Below are 14,212 nucleotides of genomic sequence, written 5' to 3'. Positions count from 1 at the left end.
CTTCAGGCCCAGGTAGAAGAATATGGTCCAGTCATTGGATGTGACATCATGGAAAAGTATGTCTTTATATGCATACAGCAAGCAGAGGATATAGTGTAGGCCACCAGGGACCTTGATAATACAGTTTCAACATGGGTGGGTGTCAGCTGAAATTCCCAGCTATGATTGTACATGAGCACATACACCAGTCTCTAGGATGTTCTCTGTTCTGTGCCTTCAGCCCCTCAGCAACTTTAGGCCTTAATTTATCTTGTTAGGTTCAGACTTTCCCATTTACTTTTCTTGCTTCTACCATTTTCCTGTTCTTCCTTCCATTCAGTGCTTCTGGAGTTTTCCATTCATGCTAATTTCCGAGCAGCCTCATTGTTTGCAGAAACTGTAATTTCATGGCTAGCTCCTCCCTGTCTCCTGCTTCTGGTGGAGGTTAGATTTGGGCATGACCTTAGTGAGATTTTCACTGCTCCTGGAGCTCTTTGTGGCCCAAAGGCTAGACCTATATAGTTGGGTCACTTTTACTTTTTCTGTTAAAAATAGTTTTTAAGGAAGAGACAAAAGGAAGGAAGTCCCAAAATTCAGGAACTGTAGATAGTAAAAGGTGAATGCTATTCTCCATAAGAATAGACTCAGAGCAATATAGATCTGCTACCTGGGCTGTGGCCTCCTCCTTGGCTTCATCATGGAAGGTGGACCAGTTTGGGCAATGGTGAGTCAACCATTGCCATTACGTGTTTGAAATGTATAAACTAAGTATAAAATTGATTTCTTTTTAGAATTTGAAGCTAAAAATAATAAACTAAAATAAGGAGTAGGTCTAAAACTAAAATCCAAAGGTGAATGTAGTCAAATTGGAATGGCTGTCCCAGTCTACCAAGGCAGTTCATAGTCCTCAGAGATACTTGGCCACAGAGAACTAGTCCGTCAGTCATGGCAGGCGTAAGTGATGCATTCACTGAAGAAATTTGCTGGTCAATTTATCTGGCAGATGCAAAGACATTGCCAACATCTGCACAAGTAGAAAAGGAAAAATAAAACCAACAAGGGAAATCAGATCCTAGATTGAAATCAGCTGTCCAACTTATCAGAAAATTTATTCCATTTCAGTTTACTTGTGTATATAAAGCATATGTAACCTCTTAACAAACTGGTGGCTAAGGAAAGTCATCCTGGTATGGTGGCTAAAGTAGAATTAAAAAAAAAAAAATCAAATAAATTTACCTTCAATTTTTGATTCAGCTACAGTTATGTGATCAGTTATGTAATTCAGTTATGTGATGTTCAATGAATTATTTAGTCTCAACTTCCTTTCCATATAAACTGAAAATAGTAGTCACTTCCTTACAAAGGTAAGTAGGGGAAAGAGCTTAACATATAGAGTAGAGGGTTCATTATGTTTTACCAGTAGTAATAGCAAGAATAGTGTTAATAAATGTGCCAATGTTGACAATTATTGTCTTTATTTCTCTTATGAGAATGTCAGTTTTACATTTTTCCAATGAACTTTATACCCCCTTCATGGATTGAAAAACTGTTCTGGTATTTTTCAGTTAATTTTTTTCCCTGAATCTGCCTCAGTGTGAAGAGGAGAAGGAAAATATCTATAAGACTAATATTTACAGAATTCTCAAGAATCATTGTATTGTTAAATTACTTTAGGTTTCTGGATTCTTATTTTGACCATCTAAGACTGAAGTTTCCCATGCCAGATTTAATACCCAATGCAGATTGATTGAGAGATGGGGATATTTTGGTCATTTCGCTAAGGGTCTTAATGTAAATCAAGACCTGAAACAAAGAGCCACATGTAGTTTTAACTAATGAAGGGATTATGCTCCAGATTGTAGATATACTGTCTAATATAAAAAGAAATAGGTTCACTTTTCAATTAATGACCAATGTTAGTTCCACAGTCAAATAAACACCTAATGTCACAAAGCTGATTCTTTTAGCAGCCTACCAGTGAAAGGGAGGCTAGCCTTAACATGTGGGTGGGAACAGAAGTATACAGAATACTGACCTCAATAGTGGCTGACAAAAAGGAAAAATCCACCAAAAAATTCAGGCAATTCAAGTTCATTTCCAGGAAGATAGAAAATCACACAAAGCAATTCAAAATGTGAGAGCAGATCTTGGAGCCCTCTTTGGCAATAGGAACAATGGGAGCTTTATTTGAGGGTCAGACTGTCGAAGATAATCTATCTGAAAGTAAGAAAGGAGCTAGCCCAATTCCTTACATGTGAGATAAAATGTAATGAATGGCAAGCAGGCTTCATCCTGCTGGACAGAGTACACGGTGAGCTGAAAATCAAACAGCCACAAGAATATGTGACTATGTACTAGTGTGGTTCAAGGAAACATGGAAGTGTTGCCCAGAGAGTTGTGAGAGGGGTCTGGGATCAGAAGAAACATGATACACAAAGGTGCCTTATTCCTAATTCAAAAAAAAAAAATAGATGGTATCACTCACAGCTAACAATACTCCACACAAACAGCTGAGATGAGCCAGGCCAGGGCAGAGACTCACATTAAGCTACACATGGCTCATTTGTGCATTGGGTATATCTTACACTTTTTTGTTTTGGTTGTTGTATAATGATGAGAAGGAAACACTTTACTCTGTAATCACATTCTAGAATCTAGAATATTAGATTGCATACTTTATGTTGACTTATGAGTCTCTTTGGAGGCTATTTATCTCTTCCTGATGGAAAAGAACATTTGAAACCAACAAAATAAAATGAGGCATAACTCACTACCTTCTAAATATATTAAAAAGGAAAATCATACCATAATTTAGGTCTGCCTTACCAGTGATAGCCAGCATGGAGTTAGTTGGTAATTCGAACTAGAAAGAAAAATGTGTTTGCTTTCATCCAAAGGTATCATTCCAACTCTACTCTCGTTCCAAAAATATAAGGAAATGTAAGTTGTAGGACTGAATTTTTAAAAACATGTTAGAATTTTTATATCTAAATGAATGTATTTTTCTCTAAAACAATTACTTTGGGACATTCTATAATAATTTCAAAAAGCTACCTGTATGATGTCATTCATTTCTATCCCATTCACAACCTTTCTCTGAGAACCTGTCATTTGCATCCTGGGGAAGTGCATCCCTATTTGCTGTGTAGCTTCACTCAGGTCACTGGTTTTAGGGATCTCAAATGCAATACTTTTATATACAAACAGAGATGTGAGAAATTGTTCTAAATGTGTAATAAGAATTGTGATGCATTCCACTATCATGTATTTAAAAAATAAAACCAATTTAAAAAAAAAAAGTCTGGGGGCTGGGGTTGTGGCTCAGAGGTAGAGCGCTTACCTACCATGTGTGAGGCACTGGGTTCAATCCTCAGCACCACATAAAAATAAAAATGAACTAAAAAAATAAATATTAAAAAAAAGTCTGGCTGGAGTGAGATGAGGCAAGACAAATAAGCTTCTTACTGGGGAATCCAGGCTGTGACATAGAAAGTTGGAAGAAGTTCTGAAAGGAGTGTATACAACTGAGACATGTCAACCAAAAACACTTCTTGGCAGTTTAAAAGGTGGCTTTATCTAGATTTGGACCTATAGCTCTTGACTGACTTACAACATTTTCCTGTCATAGATCCCCAAAATAGCAAAGAACAATTCTATTAGAAGGGGAAAAAAGTCTATGAGGTCTTATTCTTATCTTGCAAAATTATATGGATTTTTCATTATAACATGTTTATTTGTTATAAAATCACTAATTTCAATTTCTTATCTTTCCCCCAAGACTTTCAAATAAAACAAGTAGTATCCCCATCCCCAGGAAAATTTGGCCTGTGGCTTTTGCATACCTTCTTACCATATGTACTACCCAGAAAAATTGGGTCAGTATTGGAAAGGGAGGGGTAAGGGGAATGTAGAAAATGAGAGGAAGATAGTCAACAATATCACACAATGACATGACGTTTCATTTTGTAAGACTGGGCCATATAGCCATCACTTTTCTCATATATTCCAGAGGTAAAATGAAATTACCTAAACCTAAATTAAACGGGAGAGTATGTCTGTCTTTGACCTTTGTTTCTTTTATATTTTCTATCTGCTATAGGTGGAAGGAAGAAAACGAGGCCACCAATATTGTCAATTTCACTTTTCTGATCCAAAATCTCAATGCTTGCTCTCTATATCATGTCAAATCAATCAACAGTGTCTTCTGCTCCTATTCATTCTGTGGTAGTACCTGATGGAAATAAAAGTAACTGAGATAAGACCTATAATGCAAAAGAAAAAAAAACTAATCCTAGAGAGAAGGTCATGTCAAGATAAAAAGAAAAGCAAAAGGTAGTAAGTCTTCTACTTTCTACATAATCTTCACATTTCATATTAGAAGATGTTGAAGAAATTGAAAGCTCCTGGAGCTATTCTTAAAAGTGCATCACTTTGGAAACAATTTTGTCAATCAATTAATTTTATTTGATGAAATGTTTGAATAATTGTTTCAGTAACTTTTATCCTGCCCACTGTTTATCACTTTTGTAATTATTCTGGATATTTATTAAACCCTAAAGCAATGTTGGGCTTTCCAGCGTGTCCTCTGTAGCTCTTATATCAGGCAGGAAGAAAAAATTTCTTATTACAACTTAGAGTGATGAAATATAGAAAATAATGGAACATTCTTTTTAAAATAAAAAAGAATAGTACAATGTTGATATATACAGGAAAACTACAAAAATATTAATGATGTTTTTTTAATTTTAAATATTAATAATGATTATTTTATCAAGAGGTTTACTTGTCAATTGTATAACACTGGTCAGGTGGTAAATCCTAACGATCCTGGCTCTTAGGAGAGAAGGAAACTTCTTAAAGAAGATCAGCCCTTCTGAGGTCAGAATTCTCTTCCTCTTTTTCCCTCTAATCTAGTTTAAATGTCTCTTGGGATCTGTTGAATTGGAAATTTCCCCTAAGGAATTTTGGGCCTTCAAGTCCCCAGAATAACCCAACTCCTATAGTAGCATTCCTAATTTATAAGGACATTTTAAAATCTTTTTAGATATACATGACAGTAGAATATATTTTGACATATTATTGTACTCCATACATGAAGTATAATTTCCCATTTTTGTGGTTGTACATGATGTGGAGTTACACTGATTGTGTCTTCATATATGAAAATAGGAAAGTATGTCTGATTCATTTCACTATTTTTCCTATTCCCATTTCCCATCCCTTCCCTTCATTCTCCTTCTAGTTTTCACTCCTCCCCCCAATACCCTTTTGGTGAGTTGCCATTCACAGATCAGAGAAAAGATTTGGCCTTTGGTTTTTTTGTGATTGGCTTGTTTTACTTAGCATGATAGTCTCCAGTTCCATCCATTTACCACCAAATGTCATGATTTCATTTTTATTTATGGCTAAGTAACACTTTGTATATATACCACATTTCCTTTATCCATTCTTCTGTTGAACGGCACATATGTTGGTACCATAGCTTTGCTATTGTGAATTGAGCTGCTATAAATATTAATGAGGCCGTGTCATGAAAGTATGCTGATTTTAAGTCCTTTGGGTATATACTGAGGAGTGGGATAACTGGGTTAAATGGTGGTTCCATTCCAAATATTCTGAGGAATCTCCATACTGCTTTGCATAGTGGTTGCACCAATTTGCAGTGTCACCAGCAATGTGTGAGTGTACTTTTTCCCTACATTCTCACCAACATTTACTGTTACTTATATTCTGGATAATTGATAATTGCCATTCTAACTGGTGTGAGATGAAATTTCAGTGTAGTTTTAATTTACATTTTTCCAATTGCTAGAGATGTTGAACAGTTTTTCATGTTTGTTGACCAATCATATTTCTTCTTCTGTGAAGTACCTGTTCAGTTAGCATTCCTAATTTTAACAAACAAAAACTTACTGTATGATATTTCTTATAATGTGTTTATAGAATTTATGAAGTAGAATTCTAAAGGCCATACTTGTATGTGTGTGGATTAGATTTCTATCTCATTGATTTCACAGAAACATAAGAAAAGGAAAAGAATTATCAAGATCAACTCCATTAGATTTTAAAAGTATCTGTGCTATGAGACCCCAAATGCAATGAGTGATACTTGATTGCATGCCAGACATTAAAAAAATAATAAGGAATATTTTAGGAATGATTAAGAAAATTTGAATATGGACTATAAATTAGAAAATATAACTATGTAAATATTAAACTTCTTGAGGATGAAAATGGTCCTTTAATAATGCAGAATAATATTATTCTTTGGTAATATATGCTTAATTATGAGAGAAGGTTTAAGTTTTCATGTTGTCCTCAATTTGCATTCAAACAGTTTTGTTTATAATTTTTGTTGAACTAGAAATATTTCTGAATACTCAGGCATTTTTTATACTTAAAAGAAATTGGAATCTGATCAAGAAAACCAGAATATCAGTACAGAAATTTGAGTGAAATATTTAAAGAGGAAAGCCTTTACACTAATATTTTAGAAGGATGATAGAACAGGATAGACTCTATTTATGAGAGGCTTAAGATCTACCCTTGGACTTTGTTTCTGAAGTGTCTAAATTGGGGAAGAAGAAGAGACAAGATTCAGTGATTTTACATTCGTGTTCAAAGGAAAAGAGAGTTCAAAAGGGGTCTCTGAGACCTTTTGCACAATGACTAAGAAAGTTGGCCTAAAGTGAAAACAGAGGAAAAGTGTAGCAATTTTTGCCAACTGCAAAAATTTTGAAGTCTCCCCAAATGACTCTGTTCCATTTTTGTTACATTAGACTAGCTCCAAATACTTGTTGTTTTTTAATTTGCTTTATATAAAAAAGTATTTACCTGACAAGCTTCATGATGCCATTCAGATGCACAACAGTGTGCTGTATTTCACCCCAGATCCTATTTTCTGCCTATTTCTTTCATTCATGTTGAATAATAATAATCACCATTTTATTGCAAACCCAGCATGTCAGGCACAGTGCAAGGCATCCCATATGCTCTATATCTTACCAATAACCCAACAACTATTCCATGAAGTTGGAATTACTATCCCACATTTTATAGCTGAGGGACAGAAGGTTAGGTGAAGCAGTGTGGCTAAGTGCACTCTAGTAAGTGTTGGGCTAGATTTGAAACTTAGACTTTGTTTACCCTCTGAACTCACTGCCTCCTATGTGACTAGTTCAACTCTCCAATATCCTGGCTGCTCTGAAAATAGTTACTAATTCTGATAAATTCCATTTCATCCTTGGCATTCCCTCACTTGCCCAGTGTCACGGCTGTCCACAATCTGTCACTAAGAGCACCCTAGAGAAGCTCACAGCTTCCCAGAGCTGAACATTCAGGAGATATGAGGGACGCCCTCTCCTCCTCATGCAGATCAGTTCTGTTACCAAAGGAATCCCCCATCTTGGAGAGTCTATATCTCAGCACAGGCTGCTCTCTTCCAGAAAGCTTTCTAACATCTGCCTCTACTAATCTTCTCCACAGAAGCATATCTGATACAGTTTTCTGCTCTTTCAATAAAGGAGACTTAATTGATGATGATTATATTTCTCTAATTAGTTTCCTAATGACATTTTTAATAGAACAGTATGAAAACTCTGGGAATAATTCTCAATAGTTAGAGATATTTTTCCAAATAAACTCAAAATAACTTACTTGCCTTCATATGTCCCTGCAGGATCTTTTTAGTGTTAATTGAGTCATCAAGTAAAATGTATACACATTTTCCACTCATCCATTTATTAAGGTCTTACCTCCTTTTAGCATACACTTCTTTGCCAACCTCACACACCTGATTAGTTTCCATCACTTATCTCTGTATATTGAACACTACCTTTGTCACTTTGCAGTACTTAATTTGCTGTTTTTTCAATATTATTGATATATCTATGCATGGCCATTGCATTGATCAATTTTCAATTAGAATCTTGGAATTACTTGTATTAGACATGCTTGAGAAACATGCTCAATCCTTAACATTTTTTTTTAAAGTCCTTATTACTTGCAAATTCTGCTGGTGGCTTGAGTGGCTGTTTTGCTGCGAGAGCCTTATCTTTGGTCATCTCCTGTTGGATCATAAATGGACACTTCAACCAGTAAGAAGCAAACCACAGGTCAGTCTATGGCAGACCAGAGTTATGAGGGGCAAAACTAATAGGCTTATTAAAGAAGTTCATGTGGAAAGAATAAGAATGGTGAAGACACAGAAATAAGTAAAATTTATAGGCCTTATAGTCACAATAACAAAAAGAAGACACCTAATAACTTCTATGGTTTCAAGATTCTTGGCTCTACTTTTAGTAGATGGATGTTTTGGGAGAGTCTTCTGGACTTTTGATTGCTGTTCCATTTCCACTCTTACAGAAGAGTGACTGTCATCTGTACCAGGCCTGGATAGCAAGGATTGAACCACAGTGGTTCCAAGAATCTGGATGTGGTCACAGCCAGGAGATCAATCACTGTAAAAAAAGAAGTGTTTTCAGTTTAACCTCAAAAATTGAAACAGAGACTGGTAGGGAAGGTTTTGAGGAATTAGCACGAATATGAATATGAAGAAATAAGTATGTAAAGAAGGAAAGATGAGAGCTATGCCAAGAAATACTGGTTAGCAAGAGTTGGGCCCCAGGACAGAAGTTCAAGATATATAAAAACACTGAAAAATTCTGTTAATAGGTATAAAGCACAGCATGGAAGGGCTGGTGAATAGAAGTTATAAGGGATGCAGATGTTGCAGGAAGCTAAATAATTGTTGAAATTCTCTTTAAAATAAGGCAGTATCCATTAAGTTAGGAGAACACAACTAGAGTGGCAAGATCAGGCCAGAGGCCACAGGTAGGGGTGGTAGTAACACCTAATATTAGATGGACTTGGAATGAGGAACCCAGTAGATCTTGAAAGGTGAGAAAATAGTATGACTTCTTGCTAAATGTTGTACCTTGTATGATTCAGACCCCAGACATAACAAGTTACTTGGTCACTGGCAATGAAGTTGGAGTAGGAGGAGTGAAGCTCAAGACAAAATAAATACTCAGTCCTTTTTCTGGAAGCAAATATTTGTTTCATAGATAATCAGTTGGGCAGGTGAGGTACAGCAGGAAAACACTGGCAGTGGTTGTGGTCTGGAGTGAGATATGTAGTGGAATCCTTCTAGCAGTCTGTGTGGTGAGTGCTAGTTAGCAATGGGAAATGACTGGCCAAGACAAGATTCTATAGCACCACACAATAGTCAGGGCAGAAGAGCAGACCTTCATCTGAAGCGGACCCATCAGGGTTAATATTGAAGGGACAGGTCAACCAGGATCATGAACAAGAATCACCCATGAAAATAGGACACCAGAAGATGGTTGACTCAGAGCTTACATGGGAGTCAAGTCTGCTGTCAAGTTTGAAGAAATGCATGCCCCCCCACACACACACCATGCTTCCAAGCAGTTGGTTCCCTGTTTCCATCTTCTAAGTCTGCTACAGACAGAAAATACTTGGTTCTCCAGTCAGCTGTGATATCCACCATCCCATCCGCTTCCCACTTCTTCATGTGTTTCATGTTCAGGCAACATGCTGGGTTGTCCTATTAACATTAACCCTGATGGGTTGTCCTGCTTCTAAGTGCTAGGATGGAGTTCCACTCTGTCCAGACATTTCAGCAGAGAAGAGGCCTTCCTCTTGACACAGGCAGTTAAGATACAGCCTCCTACCAGTTTGACTTACAGACTAGGTTTATTATGAACCTACAAGTGAACACCATCAGAGTTCAACTTCAAGGAGGTGGAGAAGTTAGACACAGAGGAATGTGGACAGGAGATGACAACAACTGACTGACTACTTCACCTCCCAATACGTAGCAGACTTCAAGGTAAGGGAGAGGAGATGAAGTTTGGTAAAAAATTATAGGAGCTGGAGACTTTTCCTAGTTTACATATGACAGGATAATATGCAGAAGGAACCATAAATTCACTGCACAGTCTTATTCTCTTAGGTAAAGTATAGCCAGACCTGTTTTCTTCAATGATATTCATGCTGAAGGGTATCCTACTTCCCAAAGCGCAAAACACACTACAAGTTCTAGTACTAACATTCAGTTTTCCCAGAAGCAGTTCTGACCACCTCTCACATTTTAAAATGCAAATTAATTCAGATGGATTGCAGATATGCAGTTATTTATGGTGCATTCTCATCTATGCAAATTGCCCTACTCTTCTCCTATCCAGTAAAGGAGATTGGTCCCTTGGCTTTCTGTACTTTGTCATTTTCAATTAACATCAACTTCCTCCATGAAATGATGCCTGTAGTCTCTGGCTCACATTTCTCACCAGTATCTCAACCATCTTATATTTACTCTTTTAGATTAGGTTGTGTATCCTACAAAGGGAAGCCCTCCAGGGCTTTTTGGCAAAGAGGATGTGTCTTCCTGATCTTCTGAACTCTACTAGTTTCCAATTACACACACACACACACACACACACACACACACACACATTCCATTACCACCGTCACCTCTTTAGAAACACCTAGTGAGGAATTATCTCCCCTGTACTTCCTTATTGTACATTGATATTCATATTATTGAGTGAGATCTGTTCCTCAAGGAGATATTTTATGAGTAGTGACTAAATAGTGATGGTGTTATTTATCTTCTTACAGAAATGTGGCATCTTAATATTCCTGCAATGAAATTCACTATTGTTAAAAGCTGACAATTGTTTGTTTCCATAGTTTCTAAAACGTCCACTGTGACTCTTCTCTCAATCTGACACACAATATCATCCCATCTATTCTGTAGCCACCAAGGAAGTTAGTATAAGTAAACTCACCCCTCTCATTTTGGGTTTTGTTTAATAATTGTATTTATTTTAACCAGTACATAAAAACATAAAAGTTGTACATCTCAATGGGGTACCATGTGGTATTTCAATACATGGATACATTGTATAGTGTTTAAATCAGGTTATGCATATCCATCTCCTCAAATATTTATCATGTCATTATGGTAAAACTTTCAAAATCATTTCCTCCAGCTTTTTGAAATTCATAGTACATTATCATCATCTGTCAACACCCTGTTGTACAGTAGCACACCAAACCCCTTACTCCTACCAAACTATAATTTATTACACACTGAGCCACTAAGCTACCTCTCCCTATTCCCCCTCCCACCCCTCTACACTCTCCAGCCTCTGGTAATCAACATTCTACTCTCAACATTTATATGATTAAATTCTTTAGATCCCACATATGAATGGGATCATGTAGTGCTTGTCTTTCTGTCCCTGGCTTACTTTACCTAACCTAATGATCTCCTGTTCATTAATGTTGACACACATGACAGGATATAATTCTATTGTGTGACCAAATATTATTCCATTATATACATATACCATGGGTTTTTTTAATCCACTCATTGGGTGATTGATGGTCACGTTCCATTTCTTCATTTCTTGGCTACTGGGAATAGTTCTGTAATGAACTAGGAGTGTAGTTGTCTCTTCAACTCACCAATTTCATTTCCTTTGGATATATAGCCAGCAGTAGATTAGTTCTGATACTGCTGGTGATCAGGGATCAGTAACAAGTCCTGCTTCGTCATGTTAAAGTATAACATTAGAGAAGCACACTGAGGCAAGCATATAAAGCAGGGTTTATTTAAAAAGGAGTGACACAGACTTCTCCTGGGAGGGAGAAGGGGCCATAGCTGGTGTCCTTGTATCCCAAGAAGCGAGAGCATTCTGCCTCTTGTGTATATCCTAGACTTTCTTTGTTCTCCTGCTCTCTTTCCCCTTACCTCTTTCCTTCCAGCACACATGACCAGGCCCAGGAGAAGCTCTGATGGGATGGACAAAAGCTGAAAAGCAGATGGAGGAAGGGCCAAATGGAGTAATCCAGGCAGGAAGCAGCCCAGGACACATTAATTAACAACTTTTACCCTTTTTACAACTTTTTACCTGTATGGAGGGACAATTTCTGGGACAGGTTACCTTAGCAATAGTTTGGAGCAGGGGCAGATTATCTTTATAAGGATGGAGGAAGGACTCTGAAGGCATTAACATTTCAATTATTCAGGGGTGATCTCTAAATTCCCAGGCCCAAATTGGCCTTCATTCTCTGGATCCCAACAGGATTACCTATCTGCACTGACTGCCTGTCTTTAATTCTGGCTTCAGTTATATTTTTAACACTATAGTTGTTACGATTTGGATGTGAGGTGTTCCTCAAAAGCTCATATGTGAGACAATGCAAGACAGTTCAGAGGAAAAATGATTGGGTTGTGAAGTCTTAACTCAATCAATGAATTAATCTCTGATAGGGATTAACTGGGTGGTAACTGAAGTGGTAAGGTGTGGCTGGAGGAGGAGGGAATTAGGGAGTGGCTTTGGTGTATATATTTGTAACTGGAGAGTGGAATCTCTCTCTCTCTGCTTTCTGGTCACCGTGATGTGAGCTGCTTCCCTCTGCCGCATTCTCCCGCCATGATGTTCAGCCTCACTTTGAGCCCTGAGAAATGGAGACAGTTGTCTATGGACTAAGACCTCTGAAACCGTGAGCCCCTGAATAAACTTTTCTTCCTCTATAGTTGTTCTGGTCAGATCCTTTAGTCACAGCAGAGAAAAAGCTGACTAAAACAGTAGTTCTACTTTTAATTCTTTGAGAAACCTCTCTACTGTTTTCTGTAATGACTGTACTACTTTATATTCCTGCCAAGAGCATGAAAATATTCACTTTGGCCACATCCTGGCCAGCACTTGTTATCTATGGTATGAGGTGTCATGCTCACACAGTGAAGAAGTCTCAAAAGTGTAGTACATGGGGACCTGTGAACATTGTCCGTGGGGAAGAGATTTCAAAGAATAATTACATTAGCCTGCTTCTTTCAGGTTTTAAGGAAAACAATAGCATTAATACTAGTAGCCAATATTTATTAATCAATAAGAAAGAAGTGAGAAAAAAATTCAAGGCAATCTGTGCTTTTTACTGCTTCCAATAAAAAGAAAAATATGGCAAGAAAAGTTCATGCTAATATACAATAAATTTTTATTCTATAAAGATAAATCTAGACAAGGACAAGCTGGGGCAACCATCTTGTTACATAATCTTTTTTCTGAAATTGAAAAAAAAAATCCATGACTCCCAAATTATTTTCCAAGGCAGTCATGTCATCTATACCAATAGAAAAAAAATGATGATTTATAAAGAGAGAATTATAAGCAACTTGTGAGACTAAGAGCAAGATTTGTGTTGTCCAATTGCAGGGATGTTGTCATTGTCCATAGGATAATGCCCTCTGGAGTTGAGCAATAAAGTGACCTGACAAGAGAACCAGTGTAAGAAAGAATAGGTGTTGCTATCAACCACCATCTGAATGAGAAGATCAAAGAGAGACGCTATCAAGAATCATATATAAATACCAAATATATATAACTGTTATAGGGCTAGGGCCTTCTGAGAAACTGAGACAATGGAAAGACAACCCTTAAAATCCTAATTCTTGCGACCAAGTCAGAAAGATTTCAGACATATCACTCAGAGTAATATGAATGAATTTTTTCAAGGGATAGGAAAAAGGGAAGGGGACATTCTCAAGGGACAGAGTGGGTCCTCTCAGAGAGCAGAAGAACAATGTGCTTCTTCTGCTCTTCAGTTTTATTGAGGATCGCAGATAAGTTTCCAGAGAATACTGCCCAGGTTCACCTCTTGACTTTCCATGTACAGCAGGGTGACATCAGACTTTCAAGTCCTCGCTGCCATGGCTGTCTAGGTCACCTTGGCCCATGCTGACAGTTCTGACTAACAGTTCTTAACCATATATTCTCAGTGACTTTATGATTAGGAGGAAATATCCTTATCTTTCAGAATCTGGTCTGTGAAAAGGATCACAAAAGTCTCAACCTTCATCTGACTTTTATCCTTCTCTGGGCTTCTGAACTAGTCAGTCCTTGACCTTCAACCAGATCCACATTCCTATGATTGCCCACTACTCTCTCCATCTTCTCATTAAGTCCCACCAATGACAGAGCCATGGTTTGACATAGCACCAAGACTGCACCAAATTGCATTGACAGAAAGGTCTCCAAAAGTCAGATGCTCTTCCTGGCAGTGAAATATTTACATCATTCATCTGAAAGGGGGGAGTCATCTTATAAAACACATGTGCATATACACAGACACACAAAAGAGAGTTTAAATGCAGTATGGGCATATATTGAATGTGTGTCATGCCTTGTCAGTCTGGACAGACCTC

Source organism: Spermophilus citellus (genome assembly GCF_964194105.1).
Source record: "Spermophilus citellus genome assembly, chromosome: 1".
Taxonomy (NCBI): Eukaryota; Metazoa; Chordata; class Mammalia; order Rodentia; family Sciuridae; genus Spermophilus; species Spermophilus citellus.
This window is presented reverse-complemented; position numbering follows the sequence as displayed.